Genomic DNA, 18,080 nt, shown 5'->3' with positions numbered 1-18,080 from the left:
AAAGCTAACTGAACATTTGTTTTATTTTACTTTAATTTATTTTATTCATTGTAATAGAGATAGAAAACGAGAAGGGAGAGGGAATTAGAGTGGGTGAGAAAAAGATAGACACTTGCAGCACTGTCTCACTACTTCCTAAGCTCCATCCATTGCAGATTGGGACCAGGGAATTGAACCCAGGTCCTTGTGAATGGTAACATGTATACTCATCCAGGTGCGCCACCACCTGGCCACTTGAGCCTATAACTTTCATTAAGAAAAACTGTGGACACTTGCAGGGGCAAAGCTTTGTGAGTGTTAAAGTAGTGTTGTAGGTGTCAGTCTTTCTCCTTCTCTATCATGCCCTTCCCTCTTGATTTCTGGCTGTCTCTATCCAATAAATAAATAAAGACAATAATAATCAAAAAAGAAAACAGGAAAAAACTGTGATGGTGGCTGGAAAGGTGACATTGCTGTAGAGCTGCACTGTGGCGTTGAGTCTGATTTCTGATATTACAGAGAGATGTTCTGCTTTTTTCTCAAACAAATCTTGTTTATATATGCCACTGGGCCTTACACCTGTATGATTCTACTACTTCCTGTGAACTTGCTTCTCTATTAAATTTTAGAAAGAAGGAGAAAGAGACAGTGAGACATTATAAAACCTCCACCATTCAAAGAGCTTTCCCATGATGTTCGCGTGTGGTTCCAGGGACTTGAACTCTTGGAACTCAAACATGGCAATGTACATGTTCTCTTGAGTCAGCTATCTGCCCCTCTGAATGAATTTTTATAAAACAAAAATGTGAGCGGCCAGACACTGGTACATGTGGTTGAGCACACACATATTACCATGTGCAAGGATGCAAGTTCAAGTCCCCCAGCCCCTACCTGTGGTGGGGGTTGGAGAGAAGCTTCACAAGTGGTGAAGCAGTGCTACAGGTGGCTCTCTTTCCTCTTCTGTGTCTCTTCCTTCCCTCTCAAGTTCTCTTTCTCTATCCAAAATAAATAATCTATTCACGGGAAATCCATGAATAGATTAACACAACGCAACTTAAACAAGTTGTGTATGGCCAAGAGACGGCTCCCCCAATAGAGTACATGCCAGAGGATGTGCATAGCCATGGCGCCACTTGGGGTCACCATGAACAGTGCCAGGGGGAGCTTCATGGATAGTGGAACAATACCATGGTGTTTTTCCCTTTGTTTGTCGTTCTATAGAGTAAAATGGTTGGCCTGCACAGGCTGCACAGCAGTGGTATTACACATGTGAGAGACTGTGGCAATGTAAAACAAGCAATGACAAAGCCCAGGCACTTGTGCTGATTCAGAGATCGCCATCTTTTAGCCTTAGCAGAGTGCAAGCTTCTGTGGGTAACAGGACAGCAAGCCCTGTACTGTGCTTTTCAGAGATGAATGGTTCTAGGGACACCACTCCCCATCTCTGTCTGGGAGATCTGTAACAGCAGGACTCACTCCAAGGGGACAAATGTTTGTCAGCCCAAATAATTATAGAAACAATAAATACCCATGAAACTGCCAAGTGCCGTTTAAGTCTTTTTCACACTTCCACACCGAGAGCATGCATTCTACCCTTAGGAGTAGCAATCATGGATATTTCAAACCTCAGGGCACTCAGCTCTAGAGAAGTTAAGAGACTGGATCCTTTCAGGCTCGCAGGCTAATTAGACACATGATAGAATAGCAAGCCTCACATGTACTGGGATAGTAGTCCCTGGGTGTCAGAACTACCGAGGTTCCCAGCCCAGCCACGAGGGCTGCAATCTCTCCGGGGACAGTGGCAACTGAATACTTTCCTGCCACCTACCACAGCACACACCAGCAAGCTGCACTCAGCCAAGCTCTTCCTCCCTGACTGCACCGAGCAACAGAGGCATTGTATCTACGTTAATGTACAGTAGAGAGTGAAATTTTAACAAGCCATCAAGTATTTGAGAATTTTCACAGCAGTCAAAGGGATTCCTCTCCTTCAGACAAAGTGAGGTACACAGGGATAAAAACAATATTTACAGTAATGAGATTCATCCTTTCCTTCAGACAAAGATTCCCAGAGGACAGGAGAGACAGTCATCCATTCTCAATGTCTTTAATGTTACACTGGTAAAAGGCAAAGTAACAAGGAGCTTCAGTTGATAACTCCCCCAATGAATACTTAGGCAACACACATTCAACTTATACATATACAGTAGGAGAATGCCTATCTGACAGCTGGCTAAAGTCCAGAACAGTCAAGCAAGACAAATGCTCTGTGGGAAAGAAAGTACTACCTGACTGAAATCCTTTTGCCATACTAGCCTAAATCTGGGACATTATTCATGAGGGGTGCCACTTAGTCAACAATAATTATCAAATTGATTATCACAAATCATGCGGCAACTGTCCCTAAAGAGAAGGCGTTTTTCTTCAAGAGTTGCCGTAATCTCCATTTTTAGAAGTAGGCTTTTGTTGATTGCTGTCTTTTGGATGTGTTTATCTGAGAGAGATGCTTGTAGGAATAAGAGCACACACTCTTGGTTATTCCTGAAATGTCAATACTGAAAAAGGAAGTTGCAGAAACCAAACTGTCTACTAAAATCTGTGCTGACTATGGTGGTTATCAGAAAGAAAGGGATGGGTGTGGGTGGAGAGGCAGTGGGACACAGGAATGTCGGTGGTGGGCGTGGTGAGATGTACACAGAGACATATGTATGAAACTATATACCTGAAATCTTATAATTTTGTAAATCAATTTAAAGTCAAATCAATATAAAAGGGAGTTGGGAGCAGGCACTCCCCCATTTGCTAGATGGTTACATAATTGATAAAATGACATACTTACACTGAACATCAAGAAGTGAAGGGACTTTACTGTTACTAAGTAGTAGTAATAGTAATAGTAGTAGTAATAATAATAATAATAGTAAGAAATCAACAGATGTCCCTCTACTCCTCGTAAGCCTCAATCTACACTTTACATTTAATATTCCAGAAACAGCACAGGGGAAGACAGATAAAAGAATGTGACAGTGAGGAAGCTGGGCTATAGCGCAGCAGGTTAAGTGCTTGTGGCATGAAACGCAAGACTGGTGTAAAGGTACTGGTTCAAGCCCAAGGTTCCCCACCTGCAAAGGGGGATGCCTCACAAGTGGTGAAGCAGGTCGGCATGTGTCTAACTTTCTCTTCCCCTCTCTGTCTTCCCCTTCTTTCTCGATTTCTCTCTGTTCTATCCAATAACAACTAAAGCAATAACAACACTAATACCAACAACAACAACAATAAACAAGGAAAACAAAAGGAAAAAATGGCCTCCAAGAGCACTGAGCACCCCAGCAATAACCCCTGGAGACAAAAAAAAAAAAAAAAAAAAAAGAGAATGTGACAGTGATTGTGACAAAGATTAGTTGATGGTCATCCAGAAGGTGGTGCAGTGGATAAAGCATTGAACTCTAAAGAATGAGGTCCTGAGTTCAATCCCCAGCAGTATATGAACCAAAGTGACGTCTGGTTCTTTCTCTTCTCCTGTCTTTCTCATTAATAAATAAATAAATAAATAAATAAATAAATAAAATCTTTAAAAAATTTAGTTAACTATGACAATTGAAAGCTAAAAACACATCTCCCCTTCCCCCTTTGTTGCCCTTGTTGTTGTAGCCTTGTTGTGGTTATTATTGTTGTTCGTTGTTGGACAGGACAGAGAGAAATGGAGAGAGGAGGGGAAGACAGAGAGGGGGAGAGGAAGACAGACACCTACAGACCTGCTTCACCGCCTGTGAAGCGACTACCCTGCAGGTAAGGAACCGGGGGCTCAAACCGGGATCCTTAGGCTGGTCCTTGTACTTTGCGTCACATGCGCTTAACCCGCTGTGCTACCACCCGCCGTCTAAAAACACATCTTAAAAGACTACCAGAATTGATCATTTCCAAAGACAAAACTATAAGATAAAGCAGAGAGAGACCTCCTTCTCTTGAAGTGAGTCTTGTAAAGACTGGGGAGAGTCTAACACAACTAAGGTCCATGCAGTATTGTGAGGGTAGGAAATTTCATCTGGGTTAATAAGTTTTTAGGAGTGAAAACTTGTGTAAAGTGAATTGAATTGAACCTAATTACAGAGATGTCCACTTTTTCAAATCCCAGCCACAGACAGACAATGGAGTCTGTCTTTCCTTGACATCTTCATTTGCTTGGCATGTTCTTTTTCAAAACATAAAGTCTCAAAAAAATAGTATCTGTTTCAGAGATTCAAATAAAAAGACTAGTTAGGCAAATTGACAAGTCCCCTCAGGGACTTTAAAGCTTTAAATTGATCGCTGTCTCCTGATTTAGCTATAGAAACTATTTAAAGATTTTTACTATGCTATCATACTATGGACTAGGCAGGGGTATACAATTTGCCCTTCTGAGCCCCTGCAAGTATACCAATGTGTTTCAGCTTTGTGTGCAAGTCTCAATGTATAAACAGTCATACTAATTTCTAAAGTTACCAACAGGAAAATACAGAATACTTCATTATGAGAAATAGTATGATAAAGTCTAGCTCAAACTCTACTGGAGAGGTGAAGCTAAGGCTAAGGTGACAGCTAAGGCTGTCATTAATGTGGCATCTTAAATTCTCCAATAATCCTAAGAAGGTAATCAGATGTTGTGAAATTAGTTTTCTTTACATTTCAAATGTAAAGAAATAACACTGACTTATGACACAGAATGTTCATTTCAAGGTAAGGTTCTTAAATGTCAAATATTTCAGCTTACATGCCAAGAGCAGAGATATTCATTCTTACATATCATCCATATTCTGGCTGATCTATATAAGACTTTGAGAAACCAAGTAGATAAATTAACTATGGTTATCTGTTATCTATACCAATATTCCCCTCCACTGGTGTAAATAATCAAGAAGTAACTGTATTTCTGGGCAGAGGAGTTTGTTTTGTTGCACTGGTAGTTTTCACATTGCTTCTGCTCCCAAACAAACCATACATAAGTATTTTCCTGTACTCTTAGAAAAGCACATTTAAGGTTGCATTAGCTACATTTAACCTGCTATTGTGGAAGGCAACTCTTTAAGGAATGTTTCTGCCTCCTCAATGCACCTTGAAATTGAGAAAGTAATGATGCAACAAATGTGCCTAGGGTGACTTCATTTCAAAGGATGTTAATATCTATACCTCAAACATAGAATAGGGCTGTGAATAACCCAGAGGAAAGGCAGGATGATGCTCAGAGAGAGGTGGGGAAGGGTTACAAAGACAATCACACACTCCTACTTCTGACTTGTCAGGCCAGACCACTTTCCAAGTGGACATATCTGTCAATGCCTACAAGAAACCCCCTTCAGCAGTTAGACTGCAACTTATCTCAACCAAGTCCCTTGCTCTGTAAGCAAACAGACAGATAATAGAGCATAATGAATTGCCAGGTCAAGGAGAGTGTGAAAGTATGGGGCAGGGTGCGGAGGCCGAGGAATTAGAATTCTCAAGCACGAAGCATGAAGAGCAGGGGTCCCATAGAGCATGACTTAAGCGATCATGTTGTCCACATCCTAGAGACGCAGAATGGCTGTACATCAGAGTTCTGCGAATTCAAGAACAAGATTCATTCAGTTTGCCTTCCATGTCAGAAAAGTGAACTCTGTTATCTTTTTTCTTCTAGTGAGAATCCCATAATAGGTATTAATGTGGTTAGGATGGGTGGGAGGAAACATCACAACACACAAAACACACAGGGAAATGAGAGTCAGAGTAAACCTATTAGTTAACAATTAACCACTCAGGATTATCATGTGCAAGTCTCAGATGGGAACTGTTAATAACGAAGCTCACTAATTAGTTTGCATCATCACAATCACTCTTTGATTAACATCATCGGAAAAAGAGCTAAAAAAAAATACACGCAGAGCTTATTATGGTACCATGGGGGCATTCCACTAGCACTTGAGAAACTAAACTCACCAACTGGAGAGCTAACCGGCCCGTCTCTATACAGCAGACCTAAGGCTAAAGAAACCTACATAGCGCAATGCTGACGGGTCCAATCAACCTCTGTAATAAAGTGGCAAAATCTCTGAGCACACAAGAGGCAGAAGAAGAATGTGGAGATCAGAACAAATAGCTAAGGATACTGAAGCAAACACACCCTTTTTATTTCTTAGGTGTGTACAATAATTCATTGCTACAGCTATCTATCTTTTCAGGGTTCTGCAGAGTAGGAGAACTATCTCTGCAGTTATGGGAAAGAAAAACCATAACAACCCCCCTTGACAGAAATGCCAAAGAGTCATCCATCACTTCACACTCTTCCTCCTCCATAATCTAGGCTCTGTATGTTCCCAAGTGGCATTTTAATTCAAAGAATGAGTTTATGATTCTCTGTGAGGAACCAGAGGTACATCAAGATAATCTCTTGAAATAAATGGGGCCCTGGGGGGAGATACTTGAGAATGCCCTCTAGCTTCAACATTACCACAAAGCACTTAAAGACTCAAAACCAACCTTCTAGGCTCGGTATCAATGCTTCATGAAGAGGCCTGTGAGGGGGAGGGGAGGCAGGCATAAACTTCACTCAGGTGGAAGTGAGCATCTGAGAGCATGGGGAGGGGAGTTATTAACTGAAAAACCAAAGAGACAGGCAAACAGGAAGAAGGTGGTGAAGCCAGCTGCAATAATAGTTCAAATGCTGTCTGTAGCTTACAGTTTTTCACATTGTCTTCTTAGTTGGCACCATACACCGCTTAGGCCTCCAACATGTCAGAGCAGTGGAGGTGCCCAGTTTCAGGCTCTGGGCTCTTCTACTGGGAATATGAGTCAAGAGGACATTTGTAGGCACATTAAACTGGAAGAAAGTCTGAGCACGGGAGGCTGTCAGTCTTCACAGTGGCTCCTTCCACAGAGAACATCAACTTTCATTTTCATCCCAGACTCTAATCTCCCTTAATCATTGGTCATAATGATTTAGGGAGGACAGCCTGGGTAAGCATAGTTTTCAAACAGAAAAGGCAAGCCAAAAGGCAGGAAGAGCCAAAATGTATGTACACTGGAAGAAAAGCTGCTGCAAAACACAACAGTGCAAGTACAATTTCTTATTCTAAATATGAAGGAAAGATGTTCTCTGCAGGAAGACTGAAGGAAACTAAAATCTTCCACAAACTCAAGGATAAGCCTCCCCATGAGAGTCAGGCAAAAGAAAGGCACCTATAAAATATTTTTATTTGGTTGGTCTTGTCCACCATCGATTTCTTTTTCTACCGAGCTGAAAAAGAAACCAGGACTTGGTAAATTCTAAGAAAAGAAGGCAAAACCCGTGTTTAGAGTAAAAATATGCAAAGCAGCATTTTTACTGACAATCATAGCATTCCATCTAAAAGAAAATCAAATCCTGTTACAGGAAAAGACTGGGGCCTTCAAAATATGACCAGGACTGTATCTATCATCATACAAACTGGAAATAACCTAAAAACAAACAAAACAAAAACCTCTCTCAACAAGGGAATGAATAAACTTTAGTATGCACAGGAGTGGAAATAAAAAGGATATAGGAAATGACTTGGAGGAATGACAAATGCATGATCCCATTTATATGAAATGCCTGGAAATTTTTTTTCCTGCTATAGTTCTTTTTTTTAATAATTAAAAAAAATTATTTGTAAAAAGGAAACACTGACAAAAACCATAGGATAAGAGGGGTACAACTCTATGCAGTTCCCACCACCAGAACTCCATATCCCATGCGCCCCCCTGATAGCTTTCCTATTCTTTATCCCTCTGGGAGTATGGACCTATGGTTGTTATGGGGTGCAGAAGGTGGAAGGTCTGGCTTCTGTAATTGCTTCCCCACTGAACATGGGCGTTAACAGGTCGATCCATACTCCTAGCCTCTCTCTCTCTTTTCCCTAGTGGGGAAGGGCTCTGGGGAAGTAGAGCTCCAGGACACAATGGTGGGTGGGATCGTCTGCCCAGGGAAATCCAATTGGCATCATATTAGCATCTGGAACCTGTTGGCTAAAAAAAGAGTCAACATACAAAGCCAAACAAATTGTTGACTAATCATGAACCAAAAGGCTGAAATAGTGGAGATGAAGAGTTGGGGGCCTCTGTTTTGTAGATAGTTAGTAGGTCTATCATATTTATGTTCCAAAGGGCTCATGGCCATACTAGTTTTTTGTTTTTGTTTTTTTTTTTGATCTTGACATCTGATATGCAGGTGGATCCAAGTTATTGTCTGGGGAGATGAGTGTCATGGCTGGAAAAAGGACCAGAAAGCTGGATCAGGGAAGAGAGTAGCTCCCAAATATGGGAAAGGTGTATAAATATTGTTGACTGTAAACTCCATTGATCTGATCTGATCTGGGGTCCATATTCAGCTTAGGAGCCTATGTGACCTCTGCATCCCTGTAGGTCTGAGCTCACATTCTGTGGTCATGATAGGAACATTCCAAGCTGCCCCAATTTCAGGACCCATCTTCCTTAGGTGGAACGTAAGAGTATGTTGTCCAGCCTGGACATTTTAAGAACCTGAACAGGTTCAGGTTGCTAGGAACTAGGGAAGAGACTAAGGACTAATTACATAGGACATGAAGGAATTAAACAAAAATTTCATTAATGACACAGAGAGAAGCGGAGAGAAGCAGTTTGATTCCTAGTACTACATGTTCTTCTTCTTCTAGAGTTTGCCCTTCTTCCATAGCCAGTCAACAGCATCAGGTTGAGCCTGATGTAAAGTTTCAAGACCTCCTTTGAATCTGGAGAGGTGGCAGTCATTGACTATGTGGGTCATTGTCTGTAGCCGCAGGGGCAGTTCGGGTCGTCTCTGGCTCCCCAGCGATGGAACATAGCGGCGCACCAGCCATGGCCTATTCGATAGCGATTGAGGAGGGCCCAATCATGACGTGCTAGGTCAAAGCCGGGTTGACGCTTACAGGGGTCTGTGATGAGGTGTTTGTTCTTTACCTCAGCTGACTGCCAACTCTGTTTCCAAGAGACTGGAACAGAGAAGTTCAGTGTAGGCGTAGGGGACCAGATTGGATGACGAGACGTCAAGCGTTGGACAGGGTGGGCGAAGATATCCGCGTATATTGGCAGGTCCGGTCGAGCGTAGACGTGGGAAATGAACTTAGATGATGCCGCATCCCGACGAATATCTGGTGGGGCGATGTTGCTAAGAACTGGCAGCCATGGAACCGGGGTGGGACAGATGGTTCCAGAAATTATCCTCATGGAGGAATATAATTTGGAATTGACCAAGTGGACATGGGGGCTACGGAACCATACTGGGGCACAGTATTCTGCAGTGGAATAGCATAATGCCAGAGATGATGATCGTAGTGTGGAAGCACTCGCGCCCCATGAGGAGCTGGCCAGTCTTGCAATGATGTTATTCCTCGCACCCACCTTTGCTGCAGTTTTTATGAGATGTTTGTGAAATGACAGTGCGATCAAGAGTAACGCCAAGATAGACTGGCTGGGCTTCATGCCGGATTCTCGTATCGCCAAGCTGCACATTAAGCTCACGTGAGGCCGAGGCATGGTGTAGATGGAAAACAGATGATACCGTTTTTGCAGTGCTAGGAATTAGTCGCCATTTTTTACAGTAATCAGATATCAGAGACATGTCTTTCGTGAGTGTTTCCTCGAGGATGTCGAACTTTGATGCCTGAGTTGCACAGCAGATGTCATCGGCGTAGATGAACTTCCTTGAAGAAGTTTCTGGGAGGTCATTGATGTAAATATTAAATAGCGTAGGAGCCAGAACAGAGCCCTGGGGGAGGCCACTTGAGACAAGTCTCCATCTGCTAGACTTGTCACCCAGATGTACCCGGAATCTTCTGTTTTGGAGAAGAAACGATATAGTGTTGGCCACCCATGGAGACAGCATCTTGAGATCTTGACCAGGAGACCATGGTGCCAGACCGTGTCATAGGCTGCTGTGAGATCAACAAAGACAGCACCCGTCTTTAAATTCTTCTGGAATCCATTTTCCTAGTACCACATGTGATACTAGGAATCAAACTCAGAACTCAAGCTTTAAAATCCAGTGTGCTAGTCACTGAACTACCTCCTCAGCCAAAACATGGACAGATTTTTTTTGGGAAATGCAAATTGCCTAATATCGTGACCACGGAAATGCTTATGCAAGCACATACATGGCTATTAAAGTACACAGGTTAATCCAAGTTTACAGAATTATACACTAAAGTAAATTCTGCTTTGTGCAAATAATGCCTAAATTGTAAAAAAATTACAATTTACTTGAATGGGTAGACCATGCAAGGTTTTTAGAAGTATCTTTTAGTTCATAGTTCAAAATTAAACACCCAACAGTAATATCTCAGATCAACTAATCTAATTATTTGACATATTAATGTACTTTTAAAAATTCAAGCACAAAAGAATTTAGATGAGAAATCAGAAGGTCTGGGGACCAGGTGGAGACACACCTGATTAAATGCACACATTACAATGCACAAGGACCCAAGTTCAAGCCCTGGTCCCCACAGGCAGGAGGAAAGCTTCACAAGTGGTGAAGCACAGCTGTTGGTTTCTCTCTGTTTATTTCCCTCTCTATTTCCTCCCTTCTCAATCTCTCTATTTCTATCCAATAAAAATAAATAAAAAGAAAATTTAAAAAAGAACAACAATAAGAAGTCAGAAGGTCTAGAGAATAGAGGAAAAGTCCTATCAGTTTACCAAAATAGCCTAAGAAATCAATTCTTAGGCAGTAGCTAAAAGAAAGCATGCCATCCTCAGTTGATAGTACAGAGGAAATACTTTGTTCAAATAAAGAGAAAAATATCACTAAGCACATATGCCTATTGACATTTCTTCTCCACCTTGAAATTAAAATCATGTGATACGGCTTAAAGTGAATAAAATGTCTAATTCTCAATCAAATGAAAATTCTACATAGGCCCAGAGATTATTCTTTTATTGAATGACTTTCAGTTTCCCAAATTTAACCAGCTGAAATTATGCTGTGAGAACTATTCAATTTAACCTTTAGAAATGAAGTCATCGCTTTCTAATGGAAAACCTGCATTTTATTATCAACAGGAAATACAATGTCCTTGGCTTATTCTACAAGACCTTTTCTTGGTACTAAAAGTTTAACTTCGAAAGCAGATGATGGTACATGGGTACCTCATGAAAAACAGGAACAAGTACAAACGCTCACTAGATTGAAGTAACAAAAGTGTGTTGCCTCCCCATCGCCAATGCTCTTTTCCTAATTTGGATGAGGTGTAGCCCACCAAGGCAAAGCCGAGGCTGTGCCTCCTCAGATCTCAGGACACACCACCTGTGAGGCACTGCTGGGTTTAGAAAAGCTTTCTCAAATAAACCTCACTTTCCTCCACACCCTCTTCTCCAACTTTGCCTCCTCAGATCTCAGGACATACCACCTGTGAGGCTCTGCTGGGTTTAGAAAAGCTTTCTCAAATAAACCTCACTTTCCTCCACACCCTCTTCTCCAAATGTTCTTGTCTCCCTTTTCTGCTTCACACACTCACTTCCCAATGGATTATAGATTATGATACAATGAACTTTACATGAAGTATAGTCCTACTCCGGCCCAATATCCTCCTGGTGACTTCTGTGCCCTGCCCCTCCCACGGCCCATCATAAGATCTGCTACACTACATGTGTCCTGGGCTTTCACATGCTTTGTTTTGGGATGCATTGGATCGACCTTCTCGTGGTGCATCCCATGAGTACCCATTCATTGGGGAAACTGACGATCCTTCCTAGCCGACTGAATCCACATGGATCCCAGTCACTTTCAAAGCCAGCAACAAGCAGCTCCTGACAGCTTTCAACCTGACGCTGTTGACTGGCTACGGAAGAAGGGCAAACACTAGAAGAAGAACATGCTTTGTTTTCCTTCCTACATCATTGCCTTTTTCTTGGTTTAGTCCTGTCTCTTAAAAGCAAAGTAAAACAAAATAAAACATCAGCCACTTTTCCTTCAGTTATGGATTAAACACCTGTTTCTGAGGTCAGGTAAGTACAGGATTGCTCTGGATTCTCATTCAGGAGACAAGATATACAGTTCAGGAGTCCTTTCAACCAACAGATACATTCCTTCCATTATCCATCAACATAGCAATTAACTAGGCTTTCTGATCCCACTGGCTATTACAATTATGACCTAAAGGAAACTTATGAAATTTTATTGTGATTTCTCAAAAATACAGGCATAAAAGTAATATGCTTATATCTCAGAAATACCAACTTGTAAGGGGAAAAAAAGCTTATTAGAGTTTATGGCAATGTAAGATGTATCTTCTACTTTAACATTAAGTGTTAAAAACAAGCATTCTAGGGTAGGGTTAGCATGATGGTTATGCAAAGAGACTCTCATAACTGAGGTTCTGAAGCCCCAAGTTCTATCTCTTGCACCACCGTAAGCCAGAGCTGATCAGTGCTCTAGTTTAAAAAAAAAACAAAAAACTATCCAAATTATGGGCAATGAATTGATAAGAAATGTGGGCCAGAGAGATGGGCTCATCATTATCTGCATGCACCACCATGTGCATCTTCCAGGCTTGAATCATTAATTTTTTTTTTAAGAATTGTGTCAAGTATATTGTAAATGCCTTTTTTTTTTTTTAGTTTGCCATTCTTTTTTTTTTTTGGTATTTATTTATTTCCTTTTTGTTGTCCTTGTGGTTTTTACTGTTGTTGTGGATGTTGTTGTTGTTGGGTAGGACAGAGAGAAATGGAGAGAGGTGGGGAAGATAGAAAGGAGGAGAGAAAGATAGACACCTGCAGACCTGCTTCACCGCCTGTGAAGCGACTCCTCTGCAGGTGGGGAGCTGGGGGCTGGAACCAGGATTCTTACGCTGGTCCTTGTGCTTTGTGCCACGTGCACTTAACTTGCTGTGCTACCGCCCAACTTCCCCCTTTTTAAAAAAAATTTTTATTTATAAAAAAAGGAAACACTGACAAAAACCATAGGATAAGAGAGGTACAACTCCACACAATTCCCACCACCAGAACTCCATATCCTATCTCTTCCCCTGATAGCTTTCCTACTCTTTATCTGTCTGGGACTATGGACCCAGGCTTGAATTTTCTTACCATGTGGAAGATGCTATGGGCCAGAGGGAGCTCTAATGCTGTGGCATCTGTCCCTCTCTCTCTGAATGACCACCTGGTTTCTATCCCCTTTTCCCCCCTTCTCTGTGGTGTATCTATTTGAAAGTGATACTTTTTTTTTAACCAAGTGAGTGAATATATGTTACAATTTTTATAGACACTACTTTTCATAGACTCTTATGATTCTTTATAAGAATGCCATAATATATATTAGGCATTTTTGGAAAAGGGATAGAAGACTGGTCTAAAATCATAGCCTAAGATTGTTAAGAATATGGAACAAAGAATACCAATCACGGTCTGCAACTCTGGATTTCAATTATAGGGCTACAACTTAAAAATAACTTACAGGCTTGAAATACCACTTTTTTTCTACGAAAGTTTTAGATCAATTTTTATCACTTCCAAGGTCTCAATAGGCAATAGGTAAGAATTTATTATAGAAAAAGAGAACAGCTTGAGACATAATTAAAATAATGTGTGCAGAGTAAAGAATTTAAAAGCCGATTTGATGAAGCACAGGTTTTCATTTCATGGGCAAAATCAAGAACTCAGGGGCAAGGAAATTGATGCCATGCTAAACTCTGCCCCACCAGACACAAGATCAACACTTCAGAAAAGAAGAGAAAAAAATGTCAACAACCTATGACACAAAGTAAAAATTAAAAGTGAATATTAAAGGCTACATGACCAGCAAACTTCAGCATGGCCCACAAGTACTTTAAGTAGGACTGGTAAGATAGTTCACTGGATAGCACAACTGGCTTTGTCATGCTTATGCCACAGGTTTGAGCCCAGTCCCTATCATCCTGGAGGAAGTTTTGGTGTTGTGATCTCACTCTCTCTCCCTCTTTCTTTGTTTCTGCATCTGTAAAGTTTGTCTGTAGTGGTGATGCCCTTTGATAGGAAAAAAAAAAAATTCTGAACATTTATTTTTTCATGGAGACATACCAACTTAGGTACAATGAATCTTGAGTAAAAGCTTTCTTGTGTCTACTTAGTTTTTTTGAAGGCCTTTACATTTAAAGAGTTAAAAATAAATCACTATAAAATTAAAAAATAATTAAGTCCTCATTTTTGAAAAATGAGGACTATTATTAAATATAGCAAGTTAGGTTTTGAGAAGCTATTCTATGAAAATAATTAGAGGCAATGATTTAGCTAAAGAAATCAATGATATCTGTAAAAGGTAAAAAGTGATACCATCTCTCTCCCCCTCTATCTCCCCATTCCCTTTCACTTTCGGTCTCTATCCAATAAATAATGATTAAGAAAAAGTAATACCAAACCTAAATTAAACATTTAATAGGAGACTGATTAGGACAAATATAGTAAAATTTGCAAAAATGACATTAAAGTGGAGTTCAAGAACAATATTTAGTGGCCTTGGAGGCAGCTCAAAGTGAAAAGCAACCTCACATGCATGAAACCCTGGGTTTAAGGCCTAGTACTTTGAACAGTGAAGTGGTACTCTGTTCAAACTGTCTCTCTAATACAAAATAAACCAGGCTTTAAGAAAAAGGAATACTTATATGGGAAATGGATTAAGTAGAAAAAACTAGTACGCACCTATATACATGCCAGAAACTTTTCTAAACAATGATTATATAGTTAAGAAAACAAACCAAAAAAGAACAGGACACCAGGGAAAAAGCCTGAAGTCAAAATAGTTTTTTAAAGATTTTATTTTTTATTTATTTTATCTTATTTTTAAATATTTATTTATTTATTTATTCCCTTTTGTTGCCCTTGTTGTTTTATTGTTGTAGTTATTGTTGTCATCATTGTTGGATAGGACAGAGAGAAATGGAGAGAGGAGGGGAAGACAGAGAAGGGGAGAGAAAGACAGACACCTGCAGACCTGCTTCACCGCCTGTGAAGCGACTCCCCTGCAGGTGGGGAGCTGGGGGCTCAAACCAGGATCCTTATGCCAGTCTTTCCACTCTGCGCCATGTGCACTTAACCCGCTACGCTACCGCCCAACTCCCCATAAAATATTTTTTTAAAGGTGGGGGATATGGGGGAAAAAAAGATCTCCATAATGGTGAGTACCTAGTTTCCAATGAAAATGGCAGGAATGATTTTTATCTTCTTCTTTTGACTTATATTTGATGCATTAAAAAATGGATAAAAATTTGTTTTTAGTGTTCTTTTACTTTTCTATATTTCTTACCACCAGAGTTTTCACTGGGGTTCAGTGCCTTCACAACTGTACCGCTCATGGCAGTCCCTCCCTCCCTTCCTTCCTTTCCCTTTTTCCTTCCTTCCTTCCTTCCTTCCTTCCTTCCTTCCTTCCTCTCTCTCTCTCTCTCTCTCTTTCTTTCTTTCTTTACAGGATGAGAGACAAATGGAGAGGGAGAGCAAAAAAGACACTACAGCCCTACTCCCAACACCTCACCCCTGTACGCACTCCTGTGTGGTGGCTGAGGGCTCAGACTCAGTCACAAATATACCCTATTGGCTGACCCAGCTCCAACACACTAGAGTGAGTTTTTGTCTAAAAAAGGGAAAATAAAATAACATTTAATGTTGATTCAGATTTGCCCAGGTAAATTTAAAAATTATTCCTATGTCTCCAGTTTTTTTTTTTTTTTGAGACGAAGGTCAACATTCTCTAGAGTGAATTAGTGTCTACAATTGCTCCATATATTAGACATTGCAATAAAGTCAGTAAACTGACAAAGTTTCCTCCATAATTTCTGCAAAACTGCCATCTATGTACAGAGATTTAAGGTCCTGGAGACTTCAGAATACGTCTTTCCTCAAAGAATGAAAGGTTAATTTACTCCAAAAGGAGTACTGATGATAGGTAGAAAATATGCATTAACATGATATGAATTTTTTTTTAAGTGTTCCTAGTAAAGTCAACAGTATGGGGTAAGGAGTCCCATGGCTGGAGCTCTCAGAAACATATTTAATAAGATATTTATAATTCTATGCTTGGGCTGGTAAAATAGCTCACTTGGATAGTATGCTATGGGCTTGAGCCCAGACTCCAGTGCTTCAATGCTGTGGTTTCTTTCACTTTTTTTTCTTTCTTTTTTCTTTCTGTCTTCTGAGTCTTCAAAACAAACAAACAAAAACCACGTATGGGTCTGAGTAGTGGCAAACCTGGTTAGTGAACATATTACCATGTGCAAGGACCCAGTTTCAAGCATCCCACTGTTGGGTAGTATGCCACCTCCCCCTGGCTTCTGCTTAACCATATGCCTATATAGGGATTTACTGATCCAAAGCTTTGGTCTATTTACATAAATCACTTTTACATTTACATAAAGCACTCCCTCCAGGGCATTGGTGGTTCAGTGATAGGATTCTCGCCTGTTCCGCCCCCTCCTTGTCACACTCTGATTTTCACCAGTCACTTTTCTCTCCACCCTCTCTATATCACATCCTGTTTCCACCCTACTTGGAGAGTATAAAAACAGCTGCTCTTCTGATTAAAGACACTTGGAAATTGCTTTCCGGCTCTGAGAGTTCCAGAGTGTATCTCCTGCAAAGTTGGTGCGGCACGAGTTCCTGATCCCTCTCCCACGCAGCAGCCTAGATCGGCTCCAGTTGAGTTCTCTCCAACCCAGAGAGCACTAGCTCTGGAAGAAGTACCCTCAGGCTATCCCGGCATCCCACCCCTCCCCATCTGTAGACCAGGTGTGTGCGTGTGTGTGCGCGCGCGCAATTCACAAGCAGTGAAATAGGTCTGCAGGTGTTTATCTTTTGTTCTTCCTCTTTCGATTTCTCTGACCTACAAATAAGATAGAAAGAAGACAGTGGTCCGGGACATGGCACAGTGGATAAAGCAGTGGATTCTCAACCATGAGGTCCCAAGTTTAATCCTTGGCAACACAGAGTGACATCTGGTTCTTTCTCTCCTCCTATCTTTCTCATGAATAAAAAAATAAATTCTTAAACAAAAAAAAAAAAAAAAGAAAGAAAGGAAAAAAGGAAGACAAAAGAAAAGGGAGAGAAAGAAAAATTCATAAGGAAATTACACTTGTAGGGGAAAAAAATGCTACTTTTAAGTAATTGAAATGGTGTGTTTGGGCTATAGATGCAAATGTTAACTCTTATTAAGGAAGAACACAGAGCCAGCCATGCCTCCACATAGTGATTTCCCAAGGCAGGTATTATGTAATCACATGTGGGTACTGTACTGAGGTTTCAGATGTGCAAACAGAAGGATCAATGGAAAACCATGTATCTCAGAAGGTGTGAGCAATGGCAAAGAACTGAGAAGAGTTTTAGTCAAGGCAGCAGAAATTTAAATTTTCAGTTGAAGATCTCATAACATTGTCACTTCTTTCTCTGCCAGTGCAAGTGTCATTATGGATGCTATGAAGATTTCTCAATCAAACTACACAGATAGTATCATTATAGACATTTATCCATTTGCTACCACTATAATCCACTAAAACAGAGGGTAAGGTATGTAAGACACAGTTCTTGCTAAAAATTCCATTAGGATGATACTGGGCTTTCACTTCCACAACCCCTTCATTCCACTAAAGCTGCTCTAAGATCACAGGTAACCTGGGTCTATAAATCCACTGAAGAGGTCTAATTTTCATCTTGAAGTAGCCAGTCAACTCCTGGGCCATAAGGCTCTCTCTCTTCCCTTAGTTCCTGTGATATTTTGGACAGTTTAGGGCTTATTTTAAAATTTCTTTAGTTGGTGACTTTCCATCTATGTATGACCTTTACATTCTGGAGATCAGAGGTGTGGCTAGGGATTCTTCACTCAGATTACCTCTGCAAGTCTGTACACTTCCATCTATGAGCCTAATAGTCTCAAATGCATGCATGAAGCTCACTCCACTTTTCTGGACAAGAGATAATTTGAATGGCTCACAGGTGTTCTGGTCTTAAGACCAATGTGATACCATGAGTGTTTACAGCATAAGAAAAATAATACCACTATATGCCAGGGTGATAGGTCTGTTAGCACACAGAATTTGCATGCCTGAGATCCCAAGGGTCCCAGGATCAACTTCAGCATTACCATAAGTTAGAGCTGAGCA

General features: G+C 40.7%; 1 protein-coding gene across 1 annotated transcript in view; it reads right to left on the bottom strand.

The window, feature by feature from the left end:
• SND1 (staphylococcal nuclease and tudor domain containing 1) overlaps positions 1 to 18,080 on the bottom strand; it is a 497,039-nt gene that overhangs the window by 170,327 nt on the left and 308,632 nt on the right. The gene's annotated exons all lie outside the window — the stretch shown is intronic.

Source organism: Erinaceus europaeus, chromosome 8 (assembly GCF_950295315.1).
Source record: "Erinaceus europaeus chromosome 8, mEriEur2.1, whole genome shotgun sequence".
NCBI lineage: Eukaryota > Metazoa > Chordata > Mammalia > Eulipotyphla > Erinaceidae > Erinaceus > Erinaceus europaeus.
Note: the sequence above shows the minus strand (reverse complement) of the source record. Positions and strands in the feature narration are given on the sequence as shown.